The sequence below is a fragment of the Procambarus clarkii genome, chromosome 76 (assembly GCF_040958095.1).
Source record: "Procambarus clarkii isolate CNS0578487 chromosome 76, FALCON_Pclarkii_2.0, whole genome shotgun sequence".
Classification (NCBI taxonomy): domain Eukaryota; kingdom Metazoa; phylum Arthropoda; class Malacostraca; order Decapoda; family Cambaridae; genus Procambarus; species Procambarus clarkii.
Window position 1 is genome coordinate 11,874,561 of NC_091225.1, and position 17,049 is coordinate 11,891,609.

The 17,049-nt window shown below is 46.7% G+C and overlaps 1 long non-coding RNA gene across 1 annotated transcript in view; it reads left to right on the forward strand.

Moving 5' to 3' along the window:
* Positions 1 to 15,273, forward strand: part of LOC138357079 (uncharacterized) — a 37,214-nt gene extending 21,941 nt beyond the window's left edge. The window contains exon 2 of the long non-coding RNA XR_011224750.1: positions 13,704 to 15,273. This is a non-coding gene — a long non-coding RNA (uncharacterized lncRNA). The remainder of the gene's footprint in view (positions 1 to 13,703) is intronic.
* Positions 15,274 to 17,049: the final 1,776 nt, after the last annotated feature.

The following is a 17,049-nucleotide window of genomic DNA, read 5'->3' on the forward strand; positions in this document are numbered from 1 at the left end:
TGAACACTGTGAGGGGTCGGCCAGTTATGTCCCTTATGTGTAGTGGAAGCGTGTTGAACAGTCTCGGGCCTCTGATGTTGATAGAGTTCTCTCTCAGAGTACCAGTTGCACCTCTGTTTTTCAACGGGGGTATTCTGCACATCCTGCCATGTCTTCTGGTCTCATGTGATGTTATTTCTGTGTGCAGGTTTGGGATCAGCCCCTCTAATATTTTCCACGTGTAAATTATTATGTACCTCTCCCGCCTGCGCTCAAGGGAGTACAGTTTTAGGCTCTTTAGTCGGTCCCAATAGTTTAGATGTTTTACTGAGTGGATTCTAGCAGTAAAGGATCTCTGCACGCTCTCCAGGTCAGCAATTTCTCCAGCTTTGAAAGGTGCTGTCATTGTGCAGCAGTACTCCACTCTAGAGAGCACAAGCGTTTTGAAAAGTATCATCATCGGTATAGCATCTCTAGTGTGAAAAGTTCTTGTTATCCAACCTGTCATTTTTCTTGCAGTTGTGACGGCTACTTTATTGTGTTCTTTAAAGGTAAGGTCTTCCGACATGAGTACACCCAGATCCTTTACATCGCCTTTTCGTTCTATGTTATGATTTGCCTGAGTTCTGTACGTGGTTTCCGTTTTTATATTTTCATTTTTTCCATAGCGCATGAGCTGGAACTTATCTTCGGTAAACACCATATTATTTTCTGTAGCCCATAGAAAGACCTGATCTACATCTGACTGGAGGTTCGCCGTGTCCTCTATGTTGCCTACTCTCATGAAGATCCTAGTGTCATCTGCAAAGGGTGATACAGTGCTATAGGTTGTGTTCTTGTCTATGTCCGAAATGAGGATGAGAAAAAGTACTGGAGCAAGCACAGTACCCTGGGGGACTGAGCTCTTCACGGTTGATGGGCTGGATTTTATTTTGTTGACTATTACACATTGGGTTCTGTTGGTCAGGAAATTGTAGATCCATCTGCCTATTTTTCCGGTAATTCCTTTTGAACGCATTTTATGTGCAATAACACCATGGTCACATTTATCAAAAGCTTTTGCAAAATCTGTGTAAATTACATCCGCGTTATGTTTGTCTTCCATAGCATCCAATGCCATATCATAGTGGTCCAGCAACTGCGACAGGCAAGAGCGCCCTGTTCTGAAACCATGTTGTCCGGGGTTATGGAGTTGCTGTGATTCCATGTATTTTGTGATTTTACTTCTTAGCACTCTCTCAAAAATTTTTATGATGTGCGATGTTAGCGCTATCAGTCTGTAATTTTTTGCCTCTGCCTTATTTCCTCCTTTATGAAGTGGTGCTATCTCTGCTGTTTTTAGTATATCAGGAATAACGCCAGATAGTGGTTTTTTACAGTTCTTTATGAATACGGAGTTCCAAGAAACCGGGCCTGGTGCAGAGTGCATAGGCATACTGTTTATGGCTTCTTCAAAATCCAGTGGGGATAGGGTGACGTCTGATATATGATTTGATGTTGGTATCGTATCCATGAAAAATTCATTTGGGTTATCAATCTTTAGTGTGTTTAATGGCTCGCTGAAAACAGAATCGTACTGCGTCCTCAGTAGCTCGCTCATTTCTTTGTTGTCATCGGTGAAAGTTCCATCTCCCTTTCGCAGGGGCCCGATACTAGATGTGGTTTTTGATCTTGATTTTGCATAGGAGAAAAAATATTTCGGATTTCTTTCTATTTCACTGATGGCCTTTTGCTCTCTTTGCCTCTCCTAGGTTTTGTATGATTCTTGTAGCTTCCGTTCAATTGTTTCTATTTCTCTTGTGACGATAATCTCCTTCAAGAGATTGAGCCTGCTCTTCCCTCCAAAATACGTCGCTATACATCTATATAAAACAAGTATGGAAGAAATATCCAACAACTACATCTCCAAGGTTTGCCAGAGCGCAAAACGTATGCAGCCAGGAACACCTGCTCCACCTCGAACCGCCAAACTACCTGTCTGTCGCTTGCTCATCGCTGATTGGCTGCGTGTCCAGTTGCACCTGCCCTCCACCCCCCCACACTTCCTGATGTCTGGGGCCACACGACCTACCGCTCTCAGAATATCCAGTGCTTTCATCAGGTTAACACGTCTCCTTGGTGGACTAAGCTGTGGCTTACGTGTACTAAGAGAGGTGATAGCTTAAAGCCAATATTCCTGCACCTCTTATTTGATTGTATATTATTCACTTGTTATTACTCACTTGTCTTAATGGAACTTTTCATTTTGTCATTTGATTATTCTTATTATTTTGATTGATTGATTTTATTATACGAATTTGTATGTCCATTTTATTCATGTTTTGCTTTTTCTAACGTAATTAAAATCGCATTGTTAAATTTACTTGTGTTTTGTGTGTCTTCTCATTACCTTACCACAGACGAAGTTCCAGATTTTCTATTTTTTTGTTTCTATGTGACGAGGCCATACCCCTAGCTTTTGAACAGCCGAACACCAACGCGTTACCGTCACATTAAGTGGGGACCTGTCCTAGGAGCTTCACTCAGGTACTGGTGCCAAGTAGTAATTTATGGTAAGCGTATTTAACTTTGTTAACGTAGCTTTTATTATTTTTCATATTCAATTTCATTTTTTATATGGTGCGGTGTATTGTGCATTACGAGAGTAGCATATGGTGAAGGTGAGACAACTTTGGATTACGTGGTGACTGTAGGCCTCAGTCATACTCTTAATTGGTCATCTCTCCCTCCGTGTTATTACTCGTGTTTACCATCTTTGTCCCTTGGATATTTCTCATTTTAGACAGATCATCATATTGGTACCCTGGTACTGTGGTCTGCCCCGGGTCAAGTGCACCTAATCTTCTGCAATCTGACTGTAGGAGGACAAAGAGGGCCATAGTTCCTCTAGCTCGAACTTTAGTTGCTGAATTGGGACCTCAGCAGCAGTTCTCGTCACCAGTTGGCACCTCGCACCCCTACACGTCAGTCAGAGATGATGATACGTACAACGGTAGGGAATTAGCTTACTTTTTCAGAGCACAAAAGTTCGCTTATTCTGTAAGTATCATATTAATTTCAGTAGGAAAAACTTGCTTTATGTCCTATAGAGACTCGGCAAGGTATGCCTACATCCTTGGACTACCAATTTTACTTTTGAGGCAATTAACTGTTTCATTTGTTTTCGAAACTCTGTTTCATTTGTTAGTAGGATTTTCTTGCCCTTATCCTCTTACATGAGTACCGGGTACAAGATTTCCAACAAGACAAGATGTACATTTAACGATGCACTTATTAGTATGATTAACTTAATTCACGCAGCTCTTGATAAAAAGGAGTTTCCTGTTGGGTTATTTGTGGACCTACGTAAGGCTTTTGACACTGTCAACCATCAAAACCTTCTTCTTAAATTACATCATTATGGAGTCAGAGGACACTCCCTGCAATACCTCAAATCTTATCTTACTGACAGGCTCCAGTATGTTTCTGTGAATAATACAATTTCTCCCACCCTACCCATCAACATTGGTGTTCCTCAGGGCAGCATACTTGGCCCTCTCCTCTTTCTCATCTACATTAATGACCTTCCAAATGCCTCCCAACACCTCAAACCAATTCTATTTGCTGACGACACAACCTTCATTTACTCCAGTCCTGACCCCCTTGCTCTAAATGCCACAGTAAATACTGAGCTAGAGAAAGTCCATCTTTGGCTAACTGCCAACAAACTCACCCTTAACATTGACAAAACGTTTTATATTCTGTTTGGCAATAAATCCTCTAATCAGATAAATCTCAAAATAAACAATACCCAAATTTGTAACAAATTAGATGGCAAATTCCTTGGCGTTCTCATCGACCACAAGCTGAATTTCCAGGGTCACATTCTAAATATATCAAAAAAAGTTTCAAAAACTGTTGGCATTCTTTCTAAGATCAGATATTATGTACCCCGCCCTGCCCTGGTTACTCTCTATTACTCCCTCATCTATCCATACCTCAACTATGGTATTTGTGCTTGGGGTTCTACTACCCAAAATCATTTACGTCCTCTCATTACCCAACACAAAGCTGCTATTAGGACAATAACCAACTCTGGCCCCAGACATCACTCGGTACCCTTACTCAAATCTCTGAATATGTTAGATATTAAGTCTCTGCACATTCTCTCTTGTGTATTATACATATATAAAACGCTGAACTGTAATGCCAATCCTGACCTCAAAAGCTTCATTGAAGGTTGTAACAGAACCCATGAGCACCACACCAGGAATAAATACAGTTTTGATATTCCTGGAGTACGACTTAATCAAACTAGAAATGCTCTACAAATCAAGGGACCCAGAATGTGGAATGACCTTCCCAACCATGTTAAAGACTGTACCTCTCTCAACCAGTTTAAGATAAAAACTAAACACTACCTAATAAATTCCCTGTAACCCACCTCACTCCTTTATTGTCAACCCATGTCTGTTATTTTATTTTATTATTATTATTTTTTTTTTTTAATCAACACTGTTTGTCAACCTATTGTATTTGTGCTGCTTTTTCAGTCATGTTCCCCCTTTTTTTTATCTTAATTTGTATTTGTTTTCAACACTTTTTATTCTTTATGCTCAATTAGTATTAAGTTCTAGATATTAATGTTTTTCTTGCCCGAAACGCATTGCGTAATAGTGGCTTTAGGCATTGTATGTACTAGCTCTATCTATATATCAATCCATTAATGTAACATCACTTGTATGTATGTACCTTACCTGAATAAACATATTTATTTATTTATTTATAACATCTTGTACTTAACTTTAATTGTTAAAGATTCCACAGGATAGGTACCAGTTGCCACGTTGTCCTGTTTCTGACATTCACTATAACTGTATATTCGTTGTACATTTATTTGCTAATTTCACCATGTTTCGTCTCCAAGCTTTCCGTGCAGATCCAGCAGGTGCAATAGGGACTTTAAGTCATGCCAAGAAGACTGAATTACAAACTCTTGCACATGAGTATCAACTAACAGTTCCCTACCAAGCCAACAAGAGTGAAATACACAACCTGTTGCTGGATCATTTCTTAGAGCAAGGTAAGATAGACTCTGAAACTCATGAAACTTACTATATTGCAGATAAAACTGATTTGGCAACGATGAAACTCAAACTAGAGCTGGCCAAGATTGAACGCGAGCAGCAAAGGGAAGCCCTCAAACAACAAGAACGAGCAGCTGCCATACGAAGAGAAGAACAAGAACGAGAAATCGCCCTCAAGGAACGTGAAACTGCCTTGAGGAAGGAAGAACACGAACGAGAAATCGCCCTCAAGGAACGTGAACTCGCCCTCCAGGAACGTGAGGTTGCAATGCTCCAGGAGCGGGAACGCGTACAGCTTGAAACCAAACGACGCGAGTTGGAGATGCAACGCGAACATGACAAGCAACAAGCGACTCTGGCTCTAGAGTGTCGTCAACGAGAATACACGTTGGAAACTTCACACCTCGCTCAACGCCAGCAAGCTACTGCCAATCTTCCCGTCAGTTTTAATATATCACATGCAAGTAAGTTAATGCCATCCTATGTAGAAGCAGAAGTTGATGTGTTTTTCACCACCTTTGAAACCCTTGCTAATCAACTCAGTTGGCCTGTCGACCAATGGGCCACACTTCTCAGAGTCCATCTTACAGGTAGAGCTGCAGTCACACTCAGTACTTTGGCGTCTGAGAATGACTACCAGACTCTGAAACAAGCAGTGTTGGACGCCTACCTCCTCTCCACAGAAAGTTATCGAAGGAAATTCCGTGACCACCTGAAGGCAAGTACCACTACCTTCCTCGAGTTTGCTAACACAAAACGGAGATATTTCATGAAATGGCTGGAAGCAGCACATGTCTCTACTTTTACAGAACTCGTCAACCTGATGCTAGTTGAAGAATTCTTGAGGCGTGTGCCGCCTCCTGTCCGTCTATACTAGGCAGATAAAGAAGAAACCGACTACCTGAAGTGTGCTAAGTCGGCTGACACTTACAGCCTCATCCACCGGCTGACACCCGAACCATCCTCCAGTAAGAAGTCGTGGTACAGTTACGAGAAAGTGAGCACCGATCAAGCTGGCTCGCAATTGTACTGCAAGTATTGTAGACTCTATGGACATACCATAGACAAGTGTGGTAAGTCTCAATACAAGGGAACCACTGACCCACAGAAACCCAAACCAACTCCTCCTAAGTCCGGTAAGCCTGTGATGAATGTTGGTGTTCATGTTAATGATCTTTCTCTTTTCAGTAACCACCTGTATACTGGAACTGTCTCTGCCAACGGTTCAAATCCGGAGGGACGTTTCAAATTGAAGATCTTGAGGGACACAGCGGCTCTTCAATCGATCATCTTGAAGTCGGCTGTGCCCAACATCGTCTACACCAGAGAAACTGTCTTCATCACTGACCTCACTGCTACCACTCCATACCCTCTCGCCAGAGTCCACCTGGATTGTCCCTACGTGAACGGAGAAGTCCAAGTCGCCGTCAGGGAAAAGCCTTTTCCCATGCCTGGAGTGCAACTTCTCCTAGGCAACGACTTGGCAGAAGACCTGCAACCAACCAACCTGATCGTCATGGACAAACCCCAGGTGTGTAACTCCGTGCCAATTAACCCTATTCTAGCGTATGTTCCAGCAGAGGTTCAAGAGAGTGATGAAGTTTCTCCTCCGGTTCTCGTGACCACCCGTGCACAAGCCGCACGTCCACAGCCAGCTGACTCTACTGCTACCGCTGTCCCTCAAGACCCTCAGAAACTACCCCCGCATCTGACCAAGTTGGAGTTCCGTAAGTTGCAGAGGGAAGATCTTACTTTAACACCATTGTTTTTCCAGGCTGAGACTCCACCCGACAGTAGTCCTGGGTTCTTCCTAGAGAACGACTTGCTCTACCGCAGATATAGACCCAGTAAACTGAAGGAGGAGGACGATTGGGCCAACATCGAACAACTTGTGATTCCTACCAGCCTGCGGCCCATTATTCTACACCTGGCCCACGGAGCACTCTCCCACTACGGATTCAACAAGACTTACCATGGAATTCGTCAAGACTACTACTGGCCAGGTATGGTAAATAGCGTCAAACAGTACGTAAAACAGTGTCATACATGTCAGATGGCAGGCAAACCGAACATCTCTATTCCCAGAGCGCCACTGATTCCCATACAGGTGCCTGCGGAACCTTTCCACAGACTTATAATAGACTGTGTTGGTCCTTTACCTCGGACCAGTTCAGGTAACGCCTATATCTTAACCATCCTGTGTCCTACCACCAGATTTCCCATAGCAGTTCCAGTGAAGAACATCACGGCTGCTACAGTTATAAAACATCTATTGAAGATCTTCACTCAATACGGATTTCCCAGGGAGATTCAGAGCGACTGTGGTACCAACTTCACCAGTGATCTCTTCAAAAGGACACTGGAGGAGTTCAACATCAAACAGGTATTGTCCAGCCCCTATCATCCTGCTTCACAGGGTTCTCTTGAACGTAGTCATCAGACTATCAAAGCACTCTTGAAAAAGTTTTGTAGTGAAACCTCTAAGGATTGGGATAAGCAAATCGACCTTATAATGTGTATTTACAGAAGTCTTCCCAATGAGTCCCTAGGAGTATCTCCTTATGAGATGCTCTACGGCCGTAAGTGCCGTACTCCCCTTAAGGCTTTCAAAGACTCTCTCCGAGATGCCACCTTCAGTGAGCATCAGAATGTGCCCCAGTTTCTTCAAAACCTTCAACACATTCTAGAGAGAGTCCACCGTTTTGCCCATGATAATCTATTGAAAGCCCAGGAGAGGATGAAGACTCATTACGACCAGACCAGCAAAGTAAGAAAATTTAAGCCGGGAGACTTCATCCTAGCATACTTCCCTATCCCAGGTTCACCTTTACAAAACAGGTTTTCAGGACCCTACCGCGTCAAAGAGTGCAGAAATAACAACAACTACGTTATTGAGACTCCAGATAGGCGGCGGAAGACCCAGCTGTGCCACGTCAACCTCCTGAAGCAATATAATAGTACTCCTCCCACTGTCCTAATCAATTATTCTACCTTCACAGAACCCTACATCCACAGCGAGACCTTCCCAGCTTCTCCTCCCGAAAGCACTGACAAGGAGTCAGCGCTTTCTAATTCCGAAATCCTTAATGATCTTCCCAAATACTTTCAGGATAATCCTAGTGCACCTCTTGTCAAGATCTTCAGAGAACATCAGGAGTTGTTCCGAGATGACCCCCAAGAGTGTAATGTTACCCAGCACGACATCCAACTGCTCCCCGACACCCGGCCGATTCGTCAACCCTTCTACCGAATCAGCCCGAGCAAGAAGGAAGTCATGCGTGCTGAGGTGCAGTACCTCTTGGATCATGGACTGGCTACACCTTGTGAGTCCCCCTGGGCCTCACCCTGTATCTTGGTGCCCAAACCCCAAGGTAAGGTGCGGTTATGTACTGACTATCGAAAACTCAATAAAGTAACTGTCAAGGATGCTTACCCCTTGCCTAGGATAGATGACATCCTTGATGCCATTGGTAGTGCCCAGTACTTGTCCCAAGTGGACTTGCTTAAGGGGTACTATCAAGTGTGTCTAACAGAGCGCGCTAAAGAGATATCTGCCTTCATCACTCCTTTTGGACTTTTCAGATATGAACGCCTTCCTTTCGGACTATGTAATGCCCCGGCCACCTTTCAGAGAGCTGTCAACCGTGTCATCCAGGGCTTGGATAACACATACGCCTACCTGGACGATATCGTCGTAGCATCCAACACCTGGAGTGAACATCTGCTCCAGCTGCGACGTCTGTTCTCCAAGCTCCTGACAGCCGGCCTCACCATCAACCTGGATATCACCAAGCCTTTCGTCCTTCAGGTCGACGCTAGTGATACCGGCGTTGGTGGTGTCCTGATGCAACAACGAGGCGAGGAGGTTCTACCTGTCAGCTACTACAGCTACAAATTGAAACCACACCAGAGGAACTACAGCACTATTGAAAAGGAGCTACTATCCATCGTCCTGAACCTCCAACACTTTGCTCCGTACCTACAAGGCGCCAGGTCTATCACCATCTTCTCAGACCACAACCCTCTCCGCTTCCTACATCAAGCCCAATTCACTAACCAGCGTCTTCTACGATGGGCTTTGTATTTACAAGATTTCAACCTGGAGATCCGCTATATCAAGGGTTCTGACAACATCATAGCCGATGCCCTCTCCAGAGTTTATGAAGTAGAAGCGACTCCATCTATTACTCCACCACAGAACGACGTACTTCTTCCAGAACCGCAGGCTTCGGGGGAGAGTTGTGACGATAATCTCCTTCAAGAGATTGAACCTGCTCTTCCCTCCAAAATACGTTGCTATACATCTATATAAAACAAGTATGGAAGAAATATCCAACAACTACATCTCCAAGGTTTGCCAGAGCGCAAAACGTATGCAGCCAGGAACACCTGCTCCACCTCGAACCACCAAACTACCTGTCTGTCGCTTGCTCATCGCTGATTGGCTGCGTGTCCAGTTGCACCTGCCCTCCAGCCCCCCACACTACCTGATGTCTGGGGCCACACGACCTACCGCTCTCAGAATATCCAGTGCTTTCATCAGGTTAACACGTCTCCTTGGTAGACTAAGCTGTGGCTTACGTGTACTAAGAGAGGTGATAGCTTAACGCCAATATTCCTGCACCTCTTATTTGATTGTATATTGTTCACTTGTTATTACTCACTTGTCTTAACGTAACTTTTCATTTTGTCATTTGATTATTCTTATTATTTTGATTGATAGATTTTATTATACGAATTTGTATGTCCATTTTATTCATGTTTTGCTTTTTCTAACGTAATTAAAATCGCATTGTTAAATTTACTTGTGTTTTGTGTGTCTTCTCATTACCTTACCACAGACGAAGTTCCAGATTTTCTATTTTTTTGTTTCTATGTGACGAGGCCATACCCCTAGCTTTTGAACAGCCGAACACCAACGCGTTACCGTCACACTGTACCTAACCTTCTTCGCCGTTCTTGAGATAGGGTGCGACTCTCAAGTTGTTCCGCGATTCGTTTTCTTCGCCTATATAGGGAACGACGTTCCCGTTCCAATCTGCATCTCTTCCTCTTTTTTCTTAGAGGTATGCAGTTTGAACATATTTCTAGTGCCACTGAGCTTATTTTTTCCAGGCACTGGTTCAGGTTTGCATTTTCTAGCTGTTCTTCCCAGTTTATTTCTGTGAAGTCCTGGTTTATTTGCTCCCAGTTTATCTGTTTATTATTGAAGTTGAATTTGCTGAAATCTCCTCCACCGGGAATCTGGACTGGTTTTGAAGGTCTACTCCCCATGGTTGTCATAACTTCAATTAAGTTGTGATCTGAGTAACAGGTATTTGTAATCATTATGTTCCTGATCAATTCATCATTATTAGTGAAAATGAGGTCCAGCGTGTTCTCCTTCCTAGTTGGTTCTACAATTTGCTGGTTTAAGGCAAACCTGTCGCACATCCGTAGCAGGTCATTTGCATGTGCCTGTTCATATAGGCTACTTCCTGGTATTCTTTCTGATATTACTGTATTAGCCAGGTGCTTCCATTTCAGGTGCCGTAGGTTGAAGTCCTCAAGCAGGATGATGTTCGGAGCTGGATTTGTGAGGTTTTCCAAGCAGTGCTCTATTTTCATTAGTTGGTCTTTAAACTGCTGAGGGTTTGCCTCCGGTGACTTATATACAAGGACAATAACTACATTTAAAATCTCTATTTTGATTATCAGCACTTCCACCATATCATTTGAGGTGTTTAGCAGCTCAGTACAGATGAGTGTGTCTTTGATGTAGAGGCTGACCCCACCCTGAAGCCGGTGTTTCCTATCACATCTGAAAAGATTGTACTCTGAGATCCATATTTCACCATCATGGTAGTCCTTTGTGTGGGTTTCTGTTAGGGCTGCAAACACTGCATTTGCCTCATGAAGGAGACCATCTATAAATTGAACTTTGTTGGTTTTGCGTGTTTTTATACCCTGGATGTTGGCAAATATAAATGATGTTATCGTGTTAGTGGAAGTGCTAGAAGCCTTACTTGGTGTTAATATCTGAGGCTCTGGTAAGGAGGCCACTGTGTTTGCGTCCAGGGTGTGTCGTTTTGGAAGTGATTCGTCCAGTTTTGGTAGTAGGCCCTGCTCACACTCACCCTTCCTCCGTCCCCTCTCTCCCTGCTCACACTCACCCTTCCTCCGTCCCCTCTCTCCCTGCTCACACTCACCCTTCCTCCGTCCCCTCTCTCCCTGCTCACACTCACCCTTCCCCCGTCCCCCTCTCTCCCTGCTCACACTCACCTTTCCTCCGTCCCCTCTCTTCCTGCTCACACTCACCCTTCCTCCGTCCCCTCTCTCCCTGCTCACACTCACCTTTCCTCCGTCCCCTCTCTTCCTGCTCACACTCGCCCTTCCTCCGTCCCCTCTCTCCCTGCTCACACTCGCCTTTCCTCCGTCCCCTCTCTCCCTGCTCACACTCACCCTTCCTCCGTCCCCTCTCTCCCTGCTCACACTCACCCTTCTTCCGTCCCCTCTCTCCCTGCTCACACTCACCTTTCCTCCGTCCCCTCTCTCCCTGCTTACACTCACCCTTCCTCCGTCCCCTCTCTCCTTGCTCACACTCACCCTTCCTCCGTCCCCTCTCTCCCTGCTCACACTCACCTTTCCTCCGTCCCCTCTCTCCCTGCTCACACTCGCCTAGCTTTCCTCCCTCCCCTCTCTCCCTGCTCACACTCACCCTTCCCCCGTCCCCTCTCTCCCTGCTCACACTCGCCTTTCCTCCCTCCCCTCTCTCCCTGCTCACACTCACCTTTCCTCCGTCCCCTCTCTCCCTGCTCACACTCACCTTTCCTCCGTCTCCTCTCTCCCTGCTCACACTCACCTTTCCTCCGTCCCCCTCTCTCCCTGCTTGCACTCGCCTTTCCTCCCTCCCCTCTCTCCCTGCTCACACTCACCCTTCCCCCGTCCCCTCTCTCCCTGCTCACACTCACCCTTCCCCCGTCCTTTCTCTCCCTGCTCACACTCACCCTTCCCCCGTCCCCTCTCTCCCTGCTCACACTCGCCCTTCCCCCGTCCTTTCTCTCCCTGCTCACACTCACCCTTCCCCCGTCCCCTCTCTCCCTGCTCACACTCGCCTTTCCTCCCTCCCCTCTCTCCCTGCTCACACTCACCTTTCCTCCGTCCCTTCTCTTCCTGCTCACACTCACCTTTCCTCCGTCCCCTCTCTCCCTGCTCACACTCACCTTTCCTCCGTCTCCTCTCTCCCTGCTCACACTCACCTTTCCTCCGTCCCCCTCTCTCCCTGCTCACACTCACCCTTCCCCCGTCCTTTCTCTCCCTGCTCACACTCACCCTTCCCCCGTCCCCTCTCTCCCTGCTCACACTCGCCCTTCCCCCGTCCCCTCTCTCCCTGCTCACACTCGCCCTTCCCCCGTCCCCTCTCTCCCTGCTCACACTCACCCTTCCCCCGTCCCCTCTCTCCCTGCTCACGCTCACCCTTCCCCCGTCCCCTCTCTCCCTGCTCACACTCACCCTTTCCCCGTCCCCTCTCTCCCTGCTCACACTCACCCTTCCCCCGTCCCCTCTCTCCCTGCTCACACTCACCCTTCCCCCGTCCCCTCTCTCCCTGCTCACGCTCACCCTTCCCCCGTCCCCTCTCTCCCTGCTCACACTCACCCTTTCCTCCGTTCCCTCTCTCCCTGCTCACACTCACCCTTCCTCCGTCCCCTCTCTCCCTGCTCACACTCACCCTTTCCCCGTCCCCTCTCTCCCTGCTCACACTCACCCTTCCCCCGTCCCCTCTCTCCCTGCTCACACTCGCCCTTCCCCCGTCCCCTCTCTCCCTGCTCACACTCGCCCTTCCCCCGTCCCCTCTCTCCCTGCTCACACTCACCCTTCCCCCGTCCCCTCTCTCCCTGCTCACACTCACCCTTCCCCCGTCCCCTCTCTCCCTGCTCACACTCACCCTTTCCCCGTCCTCTCTCTCCCTGCTCACACTCACCCTTCCCCCGTCCCCTCTCTCCTTGCTTACACTCACCTTTCCTCCGTCCCCCTCTCTCCCTGCTCACACTCGCCCTTCCCCCGTCCCCTCTCTCCCTGCTCACACTCACCCTTCCTCCATCCCCTCTCTCCTTGCTTACACTCACCTTTCCTCCGTCCCCTCTCTCCCTGCTCACACTCACCCTTCCTCCGTCTCTTCTCTCCCTGCTCACACTCACCCTTCCTCCGTCCCCTCTCTCCCTGCTCACACTCACCCTTCCCCCGTCCCCTCTCTCCCTGCTCACACTCACCCTTCCTCCGTCTCCTCTCTCCCTGCTTACACTCACCCTTCCTCCGTCCCCTCTCTCCCTGCTCACACTCACCCTTCCTCCGTCCCCCTCTCTCCCTGCTCACACTCGCCCTTCCTCCGTCTCCTCTCTCCCTGCTCCCACACGCTTGTCCCCTGGAAACTCACCCGTGGGTAGATGAACTTTGATCAAGTAAAAACATAGTTCCCACAATATGACGGTAATTTGTAACATGATCCTTCATTTCACTTTGTTTACATTCCTGAGGCCTTATCCTCCTGAAAAATTTTCCCTAACTCTCATAAGCACTCAATATCTCTTCCTCTCACTCACTATCAGTTCACTTCACCAGTGACGCAGGTCACATCATCATTATGACCACGGTGTTGAATGACGGAGCTTTCTCCCACAGGGGCCACCTGGTGCTGCTCAAGCTTTCGCCCAACCTCCGAAAACTTCCCAGGAATGCCAGAGACCTGGACGCCAGTATGCTGAGGGAGGTCGAGCGCAGCAAGCTGGAGCGACTCATAGCCACCAACAAGGGATGAGGGAGGCAGCCCAGCCACCTGTGGAAAACACTAGGGAGCAACACCATAACACGGGCCATCAACACGGGGTGACAGAGACAGCCCAGCCACCTGTGGGAACACTAGGGAGCAACACCATAACACGGGCCACCAACAAGGGATGAGTGAGGCAGCCCAGCCACCTGTGGAAAACACTAGGGAGCAACACCATAACACGGGCCATCAACAAGGGGTGAGGGAGGCAGCCCAGCCACCTGTGGGAACACTAGGGAGCAACACCATAACACGGGCCATCAACAAGGGGTGAGGGAGGCAGCCCAGCCACCTGTGGGAACACTAGGGAGCAACACCATAACATGGGCCATCAACAAGGGATGAGTGAGGCAGCCCAGCCACCTGTGGGAACACTAGGGAGCAACACCATAACACGGGCCATCAACAAGGGGTGAGGGAGGCAGCCCAGCCACCTGTGGGAACACTAGGGAGCAACACCATAACACGGGCCATCAACAAGGGATGAGGGAGGCAGCCCAGCCACCTGTGGGAACACTAGGGAGCAACACCATAACACGGGCCACCAACAAGGGATGAGTGAGGCAGCCCAGCCACCTGTGGGAACACTAGGGAGCAACACCATAACACGGGCCATCAACAAGGGATGAGGGAGGCAGCCCAGCCACCTGTGGGAACACTAGGGAGCAACACCATAAAACGAGCCATCAACAAGGGGTGAGGGAGGCAGCCCAGCCACCTGTGGGAACACTAGGAAGCAACATTATAACACGGGCCATCAACAAGGGGTGACAGAGGCAGCCCAGCCACCTGTGGGAACACTAGAGAGCAACATAATAACACAGGCCATCAACAAGGGGGTGACGTAGGAGGCCCACGTGTTGTGAGACTTGTGATTGGTTCGTGTGAACAATGACACATGTTGTGAGGCTTGTGATTGGTTCGTGTGAACAACGACACATGTTGTGAGGCTTGTGATTGGTTCGTGTGAATAACGACACATGTTGCGAGGCTTGTGACTGGTTTATGTGAACCCTCCAGTCACACGCCTCCTGTTCTTAACACCTTTCACTCACACACACTCTGTTCGTAACACCTTCCAGTCCCCAGTTTACTAACTGTAGGTAGTAACTAAGTGACTGTAACTATCCACCGCTGCCTTCTGGATGGGGGGCGGTGTGCAGGACAAACTTATCAGTTGTGACACTAGTTCTCCACATATGTCAGTTGCTTAATTTAGAAACTGTACTTGTGGTCGATCTCGAGCCCCAATGATGATGTGAAGATGTTTTTTGAATTTTGTAACTAGCTCATCAAGACTGTAACTTGCTTAACTAAATGAATTGTGGGGTTCAGTCCCTGAGCCCATTATGTGCCTCTGTAACCCTTTCCACTACCACCCACAAGATGGGTATAGGGTGCATAATAAATGAACTAAACTAACTCCTCTTCTACACTTTCTTGTCCTCCTGAGTCCTCTAGGTCTAATGAGAGTGTCATGGCAGCGTTTGTAGCCCCTGACTGAGCATAAGAGGCAGAAAGTTTCTGTGCCGTTTCTAGTGTGTGTGCCTGGTCAAAGGCTGACTGTAAGTCTAAAGTTTTATTTTCAAGTAAGCACTGCCTTATTGTGGCAGAACCTAGCGCATTAATGAAAGCATCTCTCACATAGTTATCACTGGCTTCTACAGCAGTCACTGCTTTGAACTGGCAATCTTTAGCTAATAACTTTAATGCCTGAAGAAACAAGTCTAGCGACTCACCGGGTTCTAGGTGTCGTGTTGCAAGCACATACCTTGCGAATACTTTATTCTTGGGCTTCACAAACAGTTCTGTTAGGGATTTTTCAGCAGCATTATACGTAGTGCAGTCAGCTATGTAGTCGAACACACGTGGAGCAACGTAGTTCATCAGGAGACCCAGCTTGTCCATGGAGGGAGTAGTTTGCTGTACTGCTAGAGAGAAGTTTTTGAATGCCTTGAGCCAGTGACGCCATTCTTGAGCAGCGTTGGTGGAGTCTGAGTCAGTAGTAAACCGCTCGGACCGTGGTAACCGCTTCATGTTCACTGGCTGAATTATTTCATCAATACATTAAGGTAAACAAACGCATTATCAAACTTGTGACTTTTTTATCAAATAATTACAGTACACTTACATCCTGCAATAATACCAAGCCATATAATATACAATACATATATGCAGTTTCAGCACTTTATATTCACTTTAACAATAAATAAACTGCATATGAACTAAAGCTAGAACAAACAGAAAATAAGAATACATAACACCGATCTGTATTCATGTGAGTCACAACTGTTCTGACAGTCACCAAAACAATAACAGTCAAGCGAGCATCCAGCTGATACAACAATAAATCCAGCCAGGTACGATAGTTACAATACATTTACTACAAATATATTATAATATTATACTCTATTATAATAACACTGCGCCACGAGGACTAACTGTCCTCCAGGCACAGTGGTAAAACACTCGCCCGGTGCTTCAAGAGCGCTTTGGCCTGGGTTCGAATCCTGGCCGGGGAGGATTGACCGGGTGTCAATCCTTAACTGTAGCCTCTGTTCACCCAGCAGTGAATGGGTACCTGTTTGTTAAACGATTTGGCGGGTCGTATTCCAGGAAAAATTAAGATTAAGGATCTGCCCAAAACGCAATGCTGCTGGGTAGTGGCTGTACAAGAATGTAAGAACTCGAACTGTATATATAAATACAATAAATAATCATGATCCCGGTTCAAAGAACCATAAATATGTAGGGAAATCCATGGGAATTTATTTATTATTTATTGTTCATTAAATTTATAAACCAATTCTTCTGTCAAATAATGATGGTCTGCTTTCAGCCTCTGACACTGTTCTTGAGTTCAATAGGTTCTTCTCTTCCATTGGGTCATCCCTTGCAAATGATATTCCATCGTCCAGTACTAATATTCAGGACTATCTTACAGGTAACTATCCACAGTCTCTGTACCTAATGCCTACTAATTCCACTCTATTGTCAACCAATGTCTGGTTTTTTTTTTAATGACGCTGTTTGTCGACCGAATTGTATTTGTGCTGCTTTTTCAGCCATGTTCCCCCCTTTTTATCTCTTTTTTTTTATTTGTTTTCAACTCATTTTATTCTTTATGCTCAATTAGTATTAGGCTTTAGTCATTTAAGTTTTTCATGCCCGAAACGCTTTGCGTAATAGTGGCTTTAG